Raw genomic sequence first — 21,202 nt, 5'->3', positions numbered from 1 at the left:
ATGCTGCAGGCGTGGTCTTCTAGAGACACAGTTGAGGTCATGACCACTCCTGAAATAGCACGTAATATTTCTCTCACACTCATACAGATGCCAATGCTGAGGCCCATTCTCATTTCCAATACAGGTAATTACATCCTTCCAACCTAAATTTCCTCTCTAATTTCATTTAGATATGATTGTATTCTACGATGCCTTCCTAAGGTATGGTGTATTGATTCCATACACAGTTAAACAGTTGCAGTCTTCCTCACTTTACGTAAAGAGGCTCCCTAGTAGTGGCATGATACTTATTTTCATCACAAATTTAAGCAGTCATTGCTTGTAAAGTGATTTGGAAGTTAAATCCTTGGCACATATTTACAATTTTTGGTAAAATGGTACATTATTTCAGGCCTAGTCCCTCTTCTGGCCATTCATTGTAGTCAGTGTTAAAGTTCTACCAGGCTTTCATTTAGATTGTAGGCTGTTTTGGGCTCAGATTGTCTTTCTCCTGTGTGCAGCTCTGAGCACAGTCATTGCTGTTTAAATAATAGTAACAAAAAGTCTCAAAACTCTTTCTGTGCTAATCTAGCCTATATCTGGAATAACTCTGTTGAATTCTGTCAAGTCAGTGTTCAATGAAGGTGAAATTTATATCTGTGTGGAGAACCAAGTGAAGCCCTCTGTATTACATAAGATCCTAAAATAAGATTTGAAGAGATATCTAAGACCTGTGTTGGCACTTTGCATGGGGTGAATTTCACTCTGGTTGAAGAAGTTGAGATAGTTAAGTCCAAAGCTGCTTCAGAAGAGGGATCTCACAAAACTCAATGGCTGGACAACCAAATGGCAGACGAAATTAAATGTTGAGAAGTGCCAAGCAATGAACACTGGAAAACGTAATCCCAGATATACATACAAAATGTTGGGGTCTCAATTATCTGTTACCACTCAAGAAAGATCTTGGAGTCCTCATGGAGAGTTCTCTGAAAACATCTCAATGAGCAGCATCAGTCAAACGAGCCAACAATGTTAGGAACCAGTAGGAAAGGGATAACTAATAAGATTGAAAATATCATAATACTACTGTCTAAATCTGAAACACCCACACCTTGAATACTGTGTGCGGTTCTGGTTGCCCCATCTCAAAAAAGATGTACTAAAATTGGAAAAGGTACAGAGAAGGGCAACAACAATGATTAAGGGTTATGGAACAGCTTCCCCATGAGGCGAGATTAAAAAGATGGACTGTTCATCTTGGAAAAGAAATGACTAAGGTGGGATATGCAAGAGGTCTATAAAATCGTGACGTGTGGAGAAAGTGAATAAGGAAGTGCTGTTTGCCTCTTCACATAACACAAGAACAAGGGGTCACCCAATAAAGTTAATAGCTCGTTAAAAAACCTAAGGAAGTACTTCAAGCAATACACAGTCAACCTGTGGAACATGTTGGCAGGGGATGTTGTGAAGGCCAAAAGATAACTGGGTTAAAAAAGAATTAGATACATTCATGGAGGATAGGTCCATCAATGGGCTATTAGCCAAGATGGTCTGGGTTGCAATTTCGTGCTCTGGGTGTCCATAAACCTCCAACTGCCAGAAGCTGGGACTGGACAAGGGATGGATCACTCATTAATTGCCCGGTCCTGTTCATTCCCTCGGAAGGATCTGGCACTGGCCACTGTTGGAAGACAGGGCACTGGGCTAGATGGACCATTGGTCTGACCCAGTCTGGCTGATCTAATGAGTCACTGCCAAAGCTGGGATGAGACACTTGTTTGCTCCTGATTTTCTACACCATGCTCAGATCGCACCTTTCAATCACAGGAGCACATAAAGCATAGCTCAGTTGGGCATGCATTAGCCTGAAGATATAAAGATCTCTGGTTCAATGCTGGGCTTTGGTAGCTCCCAAACCTCCTTTAGGTCACACTAGATGATCTTGTGGTCCTTTCTGGCCTTAAACTGTATGCTAAAACTGGAATAAACAGGAGCCTTAATTGTGTTATGCTGGTCTAACCAAGCAGAACTTGTATTTTGCAGTATTCTTCATATAGCAGTTTTCCTGCACTGTTTGTTTTTTGTTCACCTCTGGTTCCCCCACCCCATATTTTTCTCTGTTGGATAAGTCCCTTTTGTTTAAGCAAAACAAGCAACTTTTATAGAAGCTAGGCCAAAATTTACGACCTGGGATTCTTGATGTTAGGCACCTAAACCAAAGGAGCCTGGTTTTCAGAGGCATTGAGCGTCTACAGCTCCCTGGGGTGTCCTCTGAATCTGTGAGTGCTGGGAAATCCCTGAGAATCAGACCATTACATTTGCAAGTGCCTAAATTTACTTTGTAAACTGCTGCTTTCATGCTGTACATTCACCCACTTTTCTACAGGACATCTTTCCCACTCCATGTACTGCTGTAGCATTTCCTTATTTATGATTAGGAGGACAGAAGGTGGTCCTCCTTTAGCCTCATTGGGTTGCACTCAATGGATCATGTGGAGAGGTTTACCAGGTTACCACTTGGCCAACATCCTTCCCAAAGACCAAGCCACCTTACTTCTTTAGGATGGCTACACGTCTCTAATACGGGCATTAGAATCCCATGAACTCCCACCTGTTCTCTGGCTATCATTCTAGTTTGCTTTCCTTATACTAGGTTGGAATTTTCCATTGAAATGGCTTTGCAACAAAAAAAAAACAAAAAACGGGTTTTCAGCTCAAGGTACAATTTTGATTTTTTTTCATTGAAGTCAGCTGACTGCCCCACACCGAAAAAGTTCTGTTTGGAAATGCTGCCGTGGTGCATCATGAGAGATGTCGTGCCGGTGCCTCATATTTCCCCAGTCTCCTCATAGAACAGGCTGGACTACACCTTCCATGATACGCCATGACCAGGGTCTCCCATGATGCACCACCCTCACCCAAAGGGGGACAACCAAACAAAGGAGGCCAGACCATAGGAGACAATGAGACCATGAGGCACTGTGGGAGCATTTTCAAATCAAACCTTCTTGAATTTTGGCTGAAATGTTTTGACATTTGAATTTCTGTTGAAGAAAGCAACAATTTCCCTGCAAGACAGAGAGAACCCCCCCCCCCCCGCCCCGCCCCTGTTTTCACCTAAATTTTCCATGGTAAGAAAGAAACCAATTTTGACTAACTCCCCATAATGCTGATGTCAGGGCTTCAAATGTTCTTCAGCAAGAAGGCCACCCATCTTGCCTATAGTATGTGACTTGTAAAAGGTCCATGAATCTGGGATGCTGCTTTTGCCAGGGGTAGGAGGCAGCTCCCAGCAATAAACATCCCACAAAATTATGTATGTTCTTCAAGAAATGTACCAGGACTGTCTGCTAATTGCAAAAATACATAATGGATGCCTACAGCATCTGTTATATATTCTAGCACAAAGTTTCATCCATAAGTAAACTCTGAACAAACCGTAAGATTATTTTTCAGAGTAGCAGCCGTGTTAGTCTGTATCCGCAAAAAGAACAGGAGGACTTGTGGCACCTTAGAGACTAACAAATTTTTTAGAGCATAAGCTTTCTTCATAAGCTACCGCCCACTTCATCGGATGCATAAAATGGAACATATAGTAAGAAGATATATATATATATATACACACATACAGAGAAGGTGGAAGTTGCCATACAAACTGTAAGAGGCTAATTAATTAAGATGAGCTATTATCAGCAGGAGAAAAAAACTTAAAGTAAGATTATGTAATTTTAAGTGTTCCAATGTGTCTGTCACCCATGCACCCTACAGTTTAATTTTATTTTAAAAATACACATATATTTGACTTGCAGTGGGGGAGAGAGTTGTTTATCGTGCTCGCTTGTGGAAATCCAACCCCTGGAAAAGTCTTGTCCTAAAAGCTTTGCTAGATTTTTAGCTGCGTTCCTCTGGAAGCAAGGACCATATGGTCTCTGAAGGGATCAGTTATCTCATTGCAATTGTTCAAATTCACCACCAGAGGGGGTGCTGGGTTCATAAAGAAGCGACACTGGAGGTGGTAATGTGTAATTCATAGTGCACGCTAAAAATGTGTGTAACACTATGTCCTGGGATATAAGAGATGTATGATTTTTGTGTTCGAGCACATGCGAAAATATTTGTACCCAATAAACAGGACCGACAAGTGATGTATTTTCAATGCTGAGAGAAATCTGCTGTATTTAAAATGGCAATAGTTAGTATTTGAATGTATTTTTGTCAATTTATTACTTTTAATAGCAGTGATTAATGAAAGCCAATTTCTTTCTAGAGGGCCACTACCACCATGATGCAGCTTCTGTTGTATATCTGCTAGCCACCTGGCCTTGATTAATAAACTAGGGTGAAATCTACCCCTTGGTGAAGGACACCCCACAAAATCTTCCTGCATTGTGCAAATGCCATGATAAGGCTGCATGGAACAACGGGGTCAATGAAGCCGATGGGGCCTGGGAGGTGCACTCTGTGTTGGATGTGAATAGGTTGCTAAAGAGGGGAGTACTGGATGAGATTGATCAGGAAATGGTGGGGGGGGTCCCCTCCCCCATGAAATTTTTTTTAGAAAAATGAAATAAATTGATAAATCAAAAACTTGTTTTGCCTTTCAGCTACTGAAAATTGATTTTTTTTTTCACAATCCCATCCTCCTCCCCACCAATGGGCAGTGTCCATTTTGATGAAAAAGCCATTTTGATGGAAAATTTACAAATAGTTCTACTCCCAGACCATGCCTGCCTGTGTCCATTGATTGGGAATCCCCACATGAGTGCGTCCCCCCACCCCCCACGCCAGCTGGAATAGAGATGCTGCTGCAACCTCCCATAGCTACAGTCCCCTCCCATTCTAGAAATGAACAGAACCCCCTGCTTTTTTTTTAAAGGTCAAATGCCTTTCATTGTTGCAACATCAGCGTGTCTGCTAGGTAGTTAGTATATCCCCATTTTACAGATGGGGAAATGGAGACCTGTGGAGGTGAAGTGACTTGCCCACAGTCATGTTTACTGCTGTTTCACGCATTGCAGAGTCTCTGTAGACTTCCCAGTGCTGCACTTCGTGAGGCGCTGCACAGAGATAGCCCCTCGTCCAGCCCCTGTGCAGCTGGGCCAAGACGACTGCCCTGGCTGTCTCCCTCCCTAAGGAGTGATCCTGCTCAGACAGGTGCTAGTGTTCACTTGGTGCAACAATTCAGTTATTCCTTTACTCAAGCAGCTGCTGCTAATCCAGAGCCCTGCCTTCCACAGTGGAAATGACCTTTGGTCTCTGCAGCCACACCCTGTGAAGAGCTGATGTGTAGACCTCTACAACAGAAGCCATTTGCGGTGCACAACGCCACTGTATTGCCAACCCTAACCATTCAAAAATCATGAGTTTTTGGGGGGTTTTTTTTGAAATGATACATTTGGGGTTCTTCCTGAGCCTTTAAGATATGGTCAGGCCATGTTTTCTAGTTTTTCTCCACAACCAGGGCTAGGAACTTACTTTTTATAAAGGAAAGCTGAGAATCTCCGGTAATCACCTGACTCCGGGAGCTTGGGATTTAAGCAAAATACCAAATATTGCAAGTTTCACAATAAAATTGCAAGAGGTGGCAAGAATGCAGTAAGTTTTATTGGTTGGACAAAACCCAGGAATTATACTACATTTTCTTGAGCTCCAGCTTCTGGTAGCTTGTCTATTAGCTAATTGTACATCTATACAGCTAGAACACTCTTGCAGTGCGTCCCAACTCCTTACAAAAACAACAGCTGCTCCACGCAATACCTATCCTCATATCTCACAGCTCAAACTTTCCACATGTATCCTTATTGTTTGCCACAAATTAAGCCACCTGCAGCTAATATCAGAGACTAGGACTTGAAAATAACCAAGTCTACAAATAGGGACTGTAATAGCTTAGGGCTTTATCATAAGTATTTTACTGGATACAGGAATTAGCAACTGCCTCAGTCCACCTTCTCAGAACCCCTATGCTTTTTAATTTTCTCAGCCTTGTTTCAGTACAACTCCTGCAGTGGTCTGCATGTGGATATTTATCCCCTCTGTGGAAGAACATTAAATATAAGGTAAAGGGCTGGGGCTAGCCATCTGGCTTGAGGATATCGCTTAGTTCACATTGAGTGAGGGGAATATGAAGCATAAAATCCGGACCGAAATACAGAGTAAGAATTGGAGCTATCTGGAAAATGGAAATCCCGTCCTTCAAAAACTTCTGCATTTTTGGGAAGAAAAAAAAAAAACTCATCCCAAATCAGGAGGAAAAGTACAAAAACAAAACCCCACAACTTTTGGCAGGAAGGGATTTCCAGGAAAAGAATCCATTTTGGAAGACCTGAAATAGTATTTGTCAGCTTCTCAGCTGCCTGCTTGGAAGAGTAGTGTCAATTTCTCTCTTTTTCCCTGCAGGCAGAAAGTATAATTGATTAAGGGCTTTCCCCACTTCCGGGCAGTTGCCTGAAATTGACAAGCGCTTTCCAGGCGGGGAGCCTTCGTTTAATTTTTCCCCATGGAAAAGCAATTTTTATTTGCATAATTGAAATTTTCCCACAGAAAATTTTGATTTTTGCAAAAAGGGCATTTTTCACTGAAAAACCATCCTGATGGAAAATTCGCAACCCGCTCTAGTAAGAACAATATTCTACACTTACATAACCCCTTCTGTTCAATTATTTATTATTGTGCCAACATTTAATGACTTCAGCCAGGAATCAGGGCCCCACTGTACTGTGCAGTGTACAAACAAATAACACATAGATAGTCCCTGGCCCGGGAGCTCCCAACCTAGGATTTTAACACCATGCAACAAGTGAATAAACTTGCATCTGGGATGTGTGGGGGAGGTAAGTAATAGTAGAGACAAGTGCGTTCGCCTAAATCTAAGCAATGTAGAGTGCTTAACCAAGGTATGGTGCATTATCCCCCATTACAGATGGGAAAACCGAGGCACAGAATGATTCAGAAACTTGGCCTCGGTCACAGCCTGAGCCAGTGGTGAAGCGAGAAATAAGTCCAGTCTACACACAGAAATGGCACTGAACTGGTTTCTAAATCAATGTAGTTAAATGGATGACGCTCCATTGAACATATTTACATCATCTTAAGAGAGCCTTATATTGCTGTAGCTTAATTCATTCGAAATGGTTTAAGAGTTAGTTACAGCAGTTTAACAACAGCGATGCAGGAAACAGATATTGGTAAATTGCTGCAATTCCTTTGTCGACAAGACCACGGATTAGATTAGATTAGCAAAGGGTGAACCACCAAAAGTTTGGTTTGTGCTGAATAAACATCCAGAGGCTCTGATTTTTGTCCAAAGTGCTTGGTGGAGACATTTAGCTGGGAAACTCACCAAAGCAGGCTCCCTGGTGAGATTGCCTGTGTCAGGAGAGACATACCCTGAGAACAGATTAATGGGAGTTATATTCATAGGCTGAGAACAGAAGTAAGACCCCCCCCCACCAAAAAATAACTCTTCTTATCTCCTCACCTTGCCTGACCCACCCCAACCACCGAGGAATGAAAGACTAGATAATTACACTTCAGATGACGTGTATTTTAAAGTGAGTAAGGACATCATTTAATTAAACCGATAAGGCCCAAGTGACCTTAATAAAAAATTGGGAGATAACCTCAGTCTTCAAAATTAGGTAAAAAGTGACTGAGTGAGGACTACAGCTGACCTTCTGATAGAGATTATTACAGGCGATAGTGAATGCCTGCAGGTTGGGACAATAGGTTAATTTCTGCCACATGGTTATGTGTAGGGGGTCACCATTGCTGTTAACAGTAGTAGACAGAAGGCATATTAAGATGTACAATTAACTTGGTTGTCATTCTTCCATCAAGAGTGATTAATTAACTGGTGTCTTATCTTGCCTGCAGTTCTCTTCTGGACTGGCCAGCTCTGCAATAAGGTGGGATATGAAAAAAAATAAAATAAAATAAAGCCTAGGTGGGGAGGGGAGGGGACTCTATCAAGGAACCTGATCCTGGCAACTTTATGTAATTTACCAGTGGCTGTATTGTGTGTCCCTCTCTGTGCTTTCTCCACAGAGGATAAGAGTTTGTTGCTAAGCAAACTTTGGTCTTTAGCTCAAGATGTAGCCCTTTGTGCTTTCAGCTTGGAAGGGCACTGGATCAATTCCTGATGTGTTAGCCAAGATGATGACGATGCAGGCAAGCCTATTGTGTAATGAGCTACGCATAAGGGGCTAGATGCACAAAATGACTTAGGTGCCTAAATCCCAGAATCCAATGGGATTCACAAAACCACTGCTCAACTGCCCCCAAAGCTTTGCTTGGGGCTTAAATTTTTGCAGTCAAAATGCCCGAGTTACCTGTGTTTCTGCCTCTGAGCATGAGCACGGCAGCCCCATGCCAGGCATCCGGATGCCTAAGCCCTCATGCAATGCAGGGAGCAGAGGGAAGATAGCTGTTCCTTCACCTAACTTGCCTGTGGGCATGGGCGGTGAATGAGCTGCCTGTCTGGGGCGGCTATCCCCCGGCCCTGCCCCTTCTGCCCGAGGCCCTGCCCCTCCCCTGCTGGAGTCCTGAGCCCCCCACAACTGGCCTCCCCACCCCAGCTGCAGGCACCCAGAGTGCCCCCCCCCAGTCCCAGAGCACCAGATGGCATGTCCCCAACACCCCCAGTTCCAGTGCTTCAGAGCACTGGGTGGACAGCCCCAGCGCTGGGTGACCCAAGCACCGTCCCCAGCCACCCCAACTCCTGGGCCGCAGACCAGCCCACCTTAGCCTCAGCCCCAGCCTGGGCCATAGGGGAAGAACGGGAAGCAGGAGGGGGCCTTGGGTCAGAGCATGGGTGGGGCCACGCCTGGCTGTTTGGGGAGGCTCAACCTCCCCTGGCCTGCGATACCCACCGCCCATGCCTGCGGGACCTGTTCCGGTAAGTGTGCTCAAACTTTGTCTACTGGACCGGGTCCTTGCTGGGGGTTGGTGGGAGAACCACCTCCTGTATTAATGCAGATGGAGTACATGGGTTCGAAGAGTCAAAAAGTGTTTGACCTGACTCTGAAACCGTCCAACATGAAACAAGGTTCAGGATGTGGTGTTCAAAGATCTCAGCCTGCAAACTAGGGCAAACGGACCATTAAAAATCTTTTTAACCTTTTATTAAAGATACAAGAGAGAAGAAAAAAGAGCTGACGCATTTGAAATGTAAAGTATTAAGTAAGGCTTTCAGTGTAACAACATAACCTGTTTCCTCTCCCTTTAGCTGGAGAGTTTTTAGATTAGAGTTAAAGAGGTGATCATGGCAAATACAGGCCAGTGAGCCTACCTTCAGAACCGGGCAAATTGGTGGAAACTATCATAAAGAACAGAATTATCGGGTACATAGAGAAACACGATATGTTGGTGAAGAATCAACATGGTTTTTGTAAAGGGAAATCACGCCTTACCTGTCTATTAGAATTCTTTGAGAGTGCCATCAAGCATGTGGAAAAGGATGATTCCTTTGGTATAGTGTACTTGGATTTTCAGAAAACCCCTGACAAGGTCCCTCAGCAAAGACTATTATGGAAACAAAGCAGTCACGGGATAAGAGGGAAGGCCCTCTCATGGATCAGTAACTAGTTAAAGGATAGGAAACAAAAGGAAAGAATAAATGGTCAATTTGCACAATGGAGAGAGGTAAATAGCAGGGTCCCCCAAAAGATCTGTACTGGGACCTGCGCTGTTCATTAATGATCTGGAAGAGGGAGTGAACAGTGCAGTGGCAAAGTTTACAGATGTTACAAAATTATTCAAAATAGTTAAGGCCAAAGGTGATTGGAAGAGCTACAAAGGGACCTCACAAAACTGGGCAACAAAACGGAAGATGAGATTTGACACTCATAAGTGCAAAATAATACACATTGGAAACATAATCCCAACTACACATATATAACAATGGGTTCTAAATTAGCTGTTACCAAACAGGAAACAGATCTTGGAGTCACTGTGGATAGTTCTCTGCAAACTTCTGCTCAGTGTGCAGCAGCAGTCAAAAAGGCCAACAGAATGTTAGGAACGATTAGGAACAGGATAGAAAATAAGAGAAAAAATTATAATGACACTTTATAAATCCCTGGTGCCCCAACACCTTGAATATTGTGTCCAGTGCTGATCACCCCATCTCAAAAAGAAGATAGTGGAACTGAAAAAGGTTCAGAGAAGGGCAACAAAGATGACCAAGGATCTGGAATGGCTCCCATACGAGGTGATACTAAAAAGATTAGGGCAGTTCAGAGTAGACAAGATATGACAGCGAGAGGGGGTATGAAGGAGATCTATAAAATCATGAATGATGTCGAAAAAGTGAATCAGGAAGTGTTACGTACTCATACCCACAATACAAAAGCCAGGGTCACCTGCACTGTCCCCTCCAAGCTGTGTGCGTGCAAACGGATCCTAAACCCCGTGCACGTGGCGAAACACCGCGCGCACAAACATTTGCACAGAAGCACAACAATTTGCACAGAAGAAATTTTTTGCGCACATGGCCTGTCAAAAATTAGAGGGAACATTGGTCACCTGGTGAAATTAACAGACAGCAAGTTTAATACAAACAAAGGGAAGTTCGTTTTCACGCAACACACAACTAATGTGTAACTTATTGCCATGGGATGTTGTGATAACCAAAAGTATAGCTCATAACTTCATGGAGGAGAGATCTATCTGTGGCTATTAGCCAAGATGGTCAGAGATGCAACCCCATGTTCAGGGCAAGCCTAATCCTCTGAGTACCAGAAGCTAGGAGATAGATCACTCTGTAATTGCCCGGTGGTGTATTCTCCCTTGAAGCTCTGGTAAGGGTCACTGTCACAGACAAAAAGAAAAGGAGAACTTGTGGCACCTTAGAGACTAACCAATTTATAGTCTCTAAGGTGCCACAAGTACTCCTTTTCTTTTTGCGAATACAGACAAACACGGCTGTTACTCTGAAACCTGTCAGAGACAGGAGACTGTGCATGGGGAGCACGTGACTCCTCCATTTGGGAAGTCTGGGTGCGCCCGGACTGTGGCCCCGCTCTGAGGCCCCCCCCTGCTTGGCCTCCTCCCCCTGAAGCCCCACCCAGGCGCCACCTCCAGCCTTGCTCAGCCCCCTCCCCTGCCGCGCATGCCTTTTTGCTCCCTTCTGAGAGGCCCCCATGTGGGCAGAGCAGAGATGAGAAGAGGCGGAGGGAGGGCAGGGCCTCTGGGGGAAGAGGCCAAGTGTGGGCAGGGCCACAGCCGGGGCCCTCACCCTTTCGGTGGGCCGGCTGTTTGGGGAGGTTTAGCCTCCTCTGGCCTCTTATGCCCACTATCCATGATACTGGGCTAGATGGACCATGGCCTGACCCAGGGTGGCAGTCCTTATGTTCAAACATGTGAACAGTCCTACTGAAGTCAGTGTGACTACTCACCTGCTTAAAGCGGAGGTGTTTGCAGGATTGGGACCTAAACAGTCAAGAGAAAGACAATATTATCCCCGCTCCACAGGTGTGGGAGGGGTGCTGTGTAAACACGGAACAGTCCCTAAAATGAAACCCAAGTGACGTCTCTGGGAGTGGAAGATGCCACCAATAAACAGTGGAAATAACTTTTGTTTTTTTGAAGGCTAATAAAGCCAAAAGCTTTTTATTATTTTAAGGGAGCCTCTCCAGGCCTCTGACCTTTAAGTACATATTGAAGACTAGCTGCCATAAAGATTTAGTCTGGATCCAAATCCCGTCACCTCTTGCTTTTCTTCCCTAGAATAGGAGCTGTCATCAGGCTGCTGAAGCTTTTAAGTCGGCTTGAATGCTGGTTGTCTCTCTTGCTTAATAAAAAAAAAAAAAGACCAGAGACGGCGCATGAGGTCATCGTTCTATTTTAAGGTGGCTTTTCATATTTACCTGCTCTCCACCTCCTTCTGATTCAGGTGAACAAAAGTTCCTGATGAAAGGCTCATCTGACTGAAAGGCAAAAGCAAGGCTTGTATCTCCCTGAATAGAGCCGTTGTTCCCGACACCGAGGCCTCCCGAAGCGAATGTCGTTTGGGGGAGCAGGGCGGGAATGGTTTGTTGTAAACTCTTTGGCTCATCTGTGAGCCCCCTCGGTCCGGGTCTGGCTTCAGAAGGAGCTATTGACCAATGCCTGCCTTGCGGAGGAATAGATTGCAGAGCCGTGGCAAGTAGCCAGTGCGTTCCTCTCTCCTGCAATTGACACAGGTCCTGCAGTCAATGGTGCACTGGCCAGAAATCCTTCATTCGCAGCTCCGGGATGAAAACCATTCCCACGGAAACTGTTGGAAAATATTATTTAACACATCCTAGATAATAAAAAGCAGTCACCAGTGAGTAAGAAATTCTCACTGACAAAGCAGCTGATGATTTGGCCTTGATCTCTTCATCGCCAGACACTACCAGGAGAGCAACTGGTCTGGCTCAGGCTATAACAGGATGTGAAACATGTAGCCCCTGGCTACAGCAACAGCTATTGCAGCATGCACATCTGGTAATAATCCCGCTGTCCAGCCACCAGACCGTCTCTTTCGATAGCCATAATCTGAAGCTATCAGTTGAATAGACAGAGAGGAATTAAGGCACTGGGCTGGCACTTGGGAGAACTGGCTTCCAGTCTCGCTCTGCCACGAGCTGCCTGTGTGACCATGGGCAAGTCACTTCGTCTCTCTGTGCTTCATTTGCCCTGCTGCAAAAAAAGAGGTGATAATACCGACCTTGTCTGTTTAGACTGCAAGCTCGTTGGGGCAGGGACTTTCTCGTCCTACGCATATGTGCAGCGCCCAGCACAATGGGGTCTTGACCTCGCCTGGGGCCTCTAGGCCCTACTCATAGACAAATAACGAGGAACAATATTATTCCTGAATACAAGGAAAACCCATTCAATAAATGTCCACTCTGCATTTCTGATCCTTCTTGTGAAAGATCTCAAAGCATTGTGCAAACATGCTAATTAATTTATCATGGGGGGGGGGATTCTCCTCTTTGCCAATGGTAAACTGAGGCACAAAACAGAATTATTTTTACTCATTATCCCTTGGGGCAGAGTCAGGCATAGAACCCAGACCTTTTGATTCCCATTCCTGATCCTTAGTCACAAGACCATTTACTTAGATTGTAAGCCTCTTGGGGCAGGGATCTAGCTTTTTGTTCAGTGTTTGTACAGCCCTTAGCACAATGGCATCCTGGTAAGGCTCCTAGGTGCTATGGTAGTTCAAATAATAAATCATCATAATCCTCCCTTTTCAAATACCTCTTGCTGTTGCATCCCTATGCCGACATTATAGGCATGGCAATGCCCGGTATAGAATCCTTTATAAAATTCATGATGCCTGATCAGCCAGAGCTATTATTGATGGTGGAGGCCTGATCAGCTGGAATCAGATTTAAATCACTACGCCATTTCATATAGGTCATTGAACCAAGGGCTACAGATCAGTTCTGGCTACTTACTTTGCTGACATGGGCTGAATCCTAATCAGGACCCAGAGGTGAAAAGTTGTGTGCAGATGGACACCGCAAAAGAGCAAAGTCGGGTTAAAACAGGAATCAACCAAACATGCACTATATATTAGCAAAAGAAAATATTGATGGCTTAGTAGGTGTACTTTTCTTGTAAATTACCAAAGCAGCTGATTAAAGCATTGGTGATGCAGCCCTAGTGGGCTCTGGCATATACGCAGCTGTCCAGTGAAATCATTCACAGGTAAAGAGACAGCATGGTCCAGTTTACATGGGCACTTGGAAAACCTGGCTTCTGTTCCCAACCCTGCTACTGCCCTGCTGGGTAACCTTGGTCAAATCCCTTTCCCTCTCTGTGACTCTAATCTCTCTTCTACTCTTCGTCAGCCTTGTCTGTTTAGTCCTTACCCCAAAGAACCGATGATTGATCTCTTAATGTGTTTGTACTTTGGATAGCATGTTGGGAGCTCTGTAATACCAATACATACCTGTAGCTCTGTAACAGGAGGACCGAAACCCTAGGATCTAAACGTCCCTGAAATTTGCAGGGAGAAAGAGGTCGAAATTTGAGGGAAAAATGTTTCCATTTGGAGCAAGTCTGAGTTTTGCAGCTTGGTATGATCTCTATCATAAACCCACTTTTAGACTTCTGTTTCTTCAAAATCATTTAACAAATCCACTGGATGACAATACAAATAGTGAAATGCAAACAGGAAATGTTAACAGTCGGCTAAGTTTCCAAGTGCCCTTGTGTCAAGAGAGTAAGAAATAAGTGGCCAAAGAGTCCATTAAATGAATGGCTTGACAGTGAAATGGGGATTGCTTAACTGAAAACGAAAATAAAAGGTCATCTGAGCTCTGAACAGGACCTGGCAGCTTGGACAAAAGGAGAGATCTTGCTGCCTTTGGTGTGTCAGACTAATGAGAGGTGATCTCGCCAGGTCATTCAGAAAATCGGGTTTGCTGGTACAGGAAGAACAGAACAACATTGAACTGATGTTATTGTGGTGTCTGTGTATGCAGTGGAGGAGGTAATTTATCAAGGGACAGAGGGGTAGCCGTGTTAGTCTGGATCTGTAAAAGCGGCAAAGAGGCCTGTGACATGCATCCGACAAAGTGGGGATTCACCCACGAAAGCTTATGCTCCACTACGTCTGTTAGTCTATAAGATGCCACAGGACTCTTTGCCGCTCTGATCAAGAGAGAAATCAGATGCTGGATTCTAGGGGTTGGGGGCCTGTCCTGAAACACCAAGAAACTGTATCCTTTAGTCACTTTTTGGGGAGTGGGGAAGTACAAAATGCAGCTGCCATGCACCAGAGGTTATTGTGAATCCGTCGCTCCAGGGCCAGATCTGTGTCCTGCATATACTTAAGTCTCTTGCTGGACTGGGGCCAGCAAGCTCAGTATCATGTAGGATAGAACCCATGGGAAAGGAAGAGCAATAATGGGCCTCAACACTATAGGGACTATTTAGATCTACACCTTGTTTTCAGATACATGTGAATAATAAAACATCTATTCATGTTAGGTTTTGTACACCACCAGCCCCACTTCTTTTAAAAGAAGAGCTAATTTTTTTGGCATGAAGTATTGTATAATGAGCTTGATCCATGACCCTTGAAGTCTTTAAACCCTGATTTGAGGACTTCAATAGCTCAGACATAGATGAGAGGTTTATTGCAGGAGTGGGTGGGTGAGATTCTGTGGCCTGCGTTGTGCAGGAGGTCAGACTAGATGATCATAATGGTCCCTTCTGACCTTAATATCTATGAGTCTATGAGTCTAAGTCAATGGGAATTTTCCTGTTGACTTCTATGGACTTAGAGCAAGGCTAATGTCCCTTTAAAGTTCTAAACCATATGGGCCTGATTCTACTGAAACATGCTCAGATTTAATCTAGTTTGAGAATCAAGAGTAACTGCCCTGCAGTATCGTAGGCAGTCCCATGGCCCTCATTACCGTGGCAGCTGAGCATCTCACCCTCTGTAATGTATTTACTGGAGCCAGGCGGAGAATGCACATTCCACTTCATGGAGGATTTGAAGATTTTTGAGGTTTGTTTTCATTCTGATCAGCAATGAAATCCCCACATTTTGAAATCTCCCTGAAATAAAAGGTTTTTGTGTTGGGTCGATCAAAATGTTTTGTTTCGACAAAATGAAATGCTTCGTGTCAGCATTTCCTTTTTCGAATGCGTCGTATAAAACCACATAGAAAAATCCCTGAAACAAACAGTGATTTTTTAAAGGAAAAATGGAACTGTTTCATTATCGTGAGACTTCTTTTTTCCCCCTCCAAAACAAAATTTCAGCCAAATTGATGTGAGATGTCAACAAAACTGACTGTCCAAGATATTCCAACCAGCCTGTACCTTCACAACTGCTTTGTGAGGAAGGGAAGTGCTGTTAACCCATTTTACAGATGGGGAACTGAGAGACAGCGTCAAAATGACTTGCCCAAGTTTTCACAGAGAGCCTGTTTGAGAGCAGAGAATTGTAGGTAGGTCTATCCAAGTTCCAGATTAGTGCTCTCACCACTGGATCGTTCTTACACTTATGTAGATCGGAGGAAGTGTCAAGAAAACATGACCCACCGTAAGTAGGAATGAATGAAAAATTGATGATCAATATGTGTCTGGTGGATTTAACACTGCAAATGACATTTCCCTGTAGCAGTAACTATAACGTATTGGTTTCTTATTAAATGATATACGGCTATTTTTTCTAAAAAGAAGAAATTGCGTGACTAGAATGAACATTCTGAACTTGCTTGCCTTTTGTTAAGCAGCCGTTTGCTATGCTTGCAGAAATATGGCATTGTGTTGTACAGCAGAGTGTGTTGTACAAAGCGGGGGGTGGGGGGGTAGGGGGCAGAGAGAAACCCTGAACAGTAAAAAGCAGCATGATTAATATGCTGCCTTTTTATAAAGTAATCTGGAAATAAAATATGATTTGGTATTCTGTGTTCAGTTTAATTATTTCATCTGAATTTGCTCTCTGTTTCTATGCATCCCCATCAATTCCACATGTTTCCACTCCACTTCTCGCCAATAAAACTGTTTGAGTCATCAACTAGATAAATAATTGGCATCTTACAAGAGCAGCCCTCCTAAATCTTCCTAAGCTCCAGTTGCTGGTAGTCCTGGCATAGCTTGGCTGCTGATGGCTGTTTATAAACCGTAATTTTTAAACCCTAGTAATTTGCACCAACCTCATGGGACAAACAAAAGTTGGACTGTGTCTCACTGAAACCATGTCTTGGCTCATCTAGTAGAAGAATGTAACACATTGCTCTGGAATACAATATTAGTATTTACCAGGCTTTATAGCATCGTAGCACTTCACATATATTTAGCCTCACAACACACCATAGAGGTTGGGAAGTACAACCATCCCTATTGTACAGATGGGGAACTGAGGCACAGAGATGCTAAGTGGCTTGCCCAGGTCATGCAGGAAGTTTGTAGTGGAACAGGCTGATGAACCCCTGGCTAATGCTCTAACCACTGGAGAAGCCTTCCTCCCCGAAATTATTATATTGCCTAGTGGCCCTAACCAAGATCAGGACCCCATTGTAAACACCAAGGCTATGTCTACACTGTAAGAACGACAGAAGCCCAGCTGTAGCACTGCATTGTAGACACTTACTCCGGCGCCTCTCTACCACTTCAGTGTAGACACTGCCTCTGGCGGTGGGAGGGGTTCTCCCTTGATGTAGCTACCGAGAGGTGGTAGCTAGGTTTTTGAAAGAATTCGTCCATCAACCGAGTGCTGCCTAGGCTGGGGGTTAGGTCGGTGTGGATTTCCTCTGAGAGACATAGGTATGCCAATTACATTCCCAATGTAGGCCAGCCTAAATCTACCCCCTCAAGCAGCAAAAGCTCGGCTGACAGAAGAATTCTTTCATTGACCTAGCGGTGTCTACGCCATGGCTTAGGTTGTGTTAACTACATCTGTCAGGTGTATTAAGTCAACCTAAGTTTTAGGTATAGAGACCGTCCCTGGCCCACAGAGCTCACGGTATAAATAGAAGAGACAGGCAAAGGAAGGATCCTTCTTTCTCTTTTACAGACAGGGCTCTCAGTCACAGAGAGGTTAAGCAACTTGTCGCACAAGAAGCCTATACCAGATCAAGGCCTTGACCATAGATTTCATGAGTCCTAGGCCACATGTCTATCCACAAGACTTGCTCTCCCGCCATGGAAATGGCTTATAAACATGGATCATAGACACTATGGAAAATCCTAAGTCAGACAGTTCAATGACATTAAAATGGGAAACAGATTCAACCATATTTTGCAAAGCTTCCAAAGTTCTGGTTCAAATGTCAAGTGACAGTTGTGGGGAGGGAGGCTCTGTTTTATTCAGCTCGCTCACCCCTCTCCTCTCACCTGCCTGAACCCTTCAGTCGCATTCTGCCCTCTCTTCACCACCGCATTCAGTACTGACAATCGCCAAACCTTCGGTGGCCTGCCCAGTTTTCCTCGCCTTTGTTATAAGGGGCTGGGAACCAGCCATCGCCTGTGAACTGGAAGTACATCTGAGCTGTTGGAATGATGAATGTGTAATTTTAATTACATATACACAGACTATAAATTGGATGAGATGAAATATTAAACTATGGTGGCTTGGCTGGTTTGTATTGCAATTACTTCTGCTTCTCCAGAGACGCTCTTCTATTTGGTGTGAGATAACCTGATGGCAGGAAGTTGCACATGGACCTATAACCAAGGGGAAAGGCAGGAAGGTCCAGTGGCTGGTTAGAGCACTAGCCTGAGCCACAGGGATCGTAGGTTCAATGGACTGCTCTGCTACAGACTTTCTGTGTGACCTTGAGCAAGTCACTTAGCCTTGCTGTGCCTCAGTTCCTGCATCTGTAAACTGGGGATAATAGTGCTTCCCTCTGCCTCATAGTGGTGTTGTGAGGATAAATACATTTAAAGATTGTGAGGTGCTCAGAGACTACAGTGACAGGAGCCATATAAGACCCTAAGAGAGAGAGGGCAATCCTTATATCACATGCTTGTTGTATTCTATTTAGGTTCTTCTGTCTCCCACATCACCACCGTGTCTGGGTGCCTCTCTGCTGTGCATTAAGCAGTGTGACTAACAGCTGTCCTGTGTGGTTTGTGCTTTCTCTCCTCTTCTCCCCAGGGGGAGAATTTTGTGTGCGGGTTCTGTTTTATTAGGGTGTACAGTATATATATACACATACACGTGTTGCTGTGTAATATATGGGCCAGCTCTTGAGCACTGGTGATTTACAGCTGGCTGAGAAGCTGGTCTGTTTTTCAGAAATCTTCCATGTTATAGCTTTCTCCGAAGTCTCGCTGGCCAATTTCATGCCCCTAAATGTGTGCTCTCTTGCCAGCCTCCCAGCTCCTGCATGTGATCAGCCCGTGAAAAGATGAACGGAAAAATGGAATGACTAGGCGCAAGCAGCGGTAGGAAGAGCGAGGCATAGAAGCAGCATTGTGTGTACCCAGGTATTAGGAAAAAAGGAGTACTTGTGGCACCTTAGAGACTAACAAATTTATTGGAGCATAAGCTTTTGTGAGCTACAGCTCACTTCATCGGATGCATTCAGTGGAAAATACAGTGGGGAGATTTTATATACACAGAGAACATGAAACAATGGGTGTTACCATACACACTGTAAGGAGAGTGATCAGGTAAGGTGAGCTATTACCAGCAGGAGAGCAGGGAGGGGGGAACCTTTTGTAGTGATAATCAAGGTGGGCCATTTCCAGCAGTTGACAAGAACGTCTGAGGAACAGTGGGGGGTGGGGAGCGATAAACATGGGAAAATAGTTTTACTTTGTGTAATGACCCATCCACTCCCAGTCTCTATTCAAGCCTAAGTTAATTGTATCCAGTTTGCAAATTAATTCCAATTCAGCAGTCACTCGTTGGAGTCTGTTTTTGAAGTTTCTTTGTTGAAGTATTGCCACTTTTAGGTCTGTAATCGAGTGACCAGAGAGACTGAAGTGTTCTCCAACTGGTTTTTGAATGTCATCCAGACCACTCCACACGATCCATTGTCTACAGCCAAGCTCTACGATACAACTGCATTTGCTCCAATCCCTCAGACAGAGACAAACACCTACAAGATCTCTATCAAGCATTCTTACAACTACAATACCCACCTGCGGAAGTGAAGAAACAGATTGACAGAGCCAGAAGAGTACCCAGAAGTCACCTACTACAGGACAGGCCCAACAAAGAAAATAACAGAACGCCACTAGCCGTCACCTTCAGCCCCCAACTAAAACCTCTCTGACTCATCATCAAGGATCTACAACCTATCCTGAAGGACGACCCATCACTCTCACAGATCTTGGGAGACAGGCCAGTCCTTGCCTACAGACAGCCCCCCAACCTGAAGCAAATACTCACCAGCAACCACACACCACACAACAGAACCACTAACCCAGGAACCTATCCTTGCAACAAAGCCCGCTGCCAACTCTGTCCACATATCTATTCAGGGGACACCATCATAGGACCTAATCACATCAGCCACACTATCAGAGGCTCGTTCACCTGCACATCCACCAATGTGATATATGCCATCATGTGCCAGCAATGCCCCTCTGCCATCTACATTGGTCAAACTGGACAGTCTCTACGTAAAAGAATAAATGGACACAAATCAGACGTCAAGAATTATAACATTCAAAAACCATGTTTATCCCCACCCCCACCCCCCACTGTTCCTCAGATGTTCTTGTCAACTTCTGGAAATGGCCCACCTTGATTATCACTACAAAAGGTTTTTTTCCCCCCCGCTCTCCTGCTGGTAATAGCTCACCTTAAGTGATCACTCTGGTTACAGTGTGTATGGTTCTCTATGTATATAAATTTCCCCACTGTATTTTCCACTGAATGCATCCGATGAAGTGAGCTGTAGCTCACGAAAGCTTATGCTCAAATAAATTTGTTAGTCTCTAAGGTGCCACAAGTCCCCCTTTTCTTTTTGCGAATACAGACTAACATGGCTGCTACTCTGAAACCTGGGATACAGCAGCTCCACTGGCCAGTGCACTGACAGAGAGAGACTTGCCCTGGCTGGTCCTGCGACCCTTCCCCCCTTTGGAGTGAGAAGCTCCTTTACTTCCTCTCACTGCACTGTGTGGCCACAACAGAGCCTGAAGTGTGCATCTGGATTTTGAAAGCCGCCCTGCAGTTTGCAGGTGCATAGAGCAGGAGTTCCAGTTTGGTACCAGCTCTGCTTCACTCTTTTGTATTCCTCGACTACAAGGCCAGAAGGGGCTGTCATGGTCCCCTAGTCTGATCTCCTGCATCATGCAGACCATAGAACTCCAGTCAGTTACTATCAAAAAGGGTTTTTTGGAGAAGGCTGAGGAGATGATGGCTGGAAAGCAGCTTTTTTGTAGCTAATTCAGCTGGTTGGTTGCGTTGAGTTAATTTGTTCCTATTTGACTGTTTGTTTGTAATGCTTCTGGGTGTACTGTGCTGGTTTAAGATTGTCCAAAGGGCTGTGTATAGCAGTCTGAGCTTAATATTACTTAAGTCTAAGTAAATTCAATATACAGATCATTAGTTATGCCTTCCTTTAAATTAAAAAGTGAAGCAAGCATCCAAAATCATCCTTATTCTTCTGGAAGCAACATCTGTAAAGCCTTAAAGTTTGAGGGCATGGGGGAAAGGAGATGTATAACCCCCACTGAAATATTGAAACAATTTTATTTCTCAGCAACGTAGCTGTGCTTAAAACATTTTTGTTTCCCTATTTAAATCACTCCACTAACATTTTCACTGCCA

This window comes from Natator depressus, chromosome 8, assembly GCF_965152275.1.
Source record: "Natator depressus isolate rNatDep1 chromosome 8, rNatDep2.hap1, whole genome shotgun sequence".
In the NCBI taxonomy this organism is placed as follows: Eukaryota; Metazoa; Chordata; order Testudines; family Cheloniidae; genus Natator; species Natator depressus.
Note: the sequence above shows the minus strand (reverse complement) of the source record.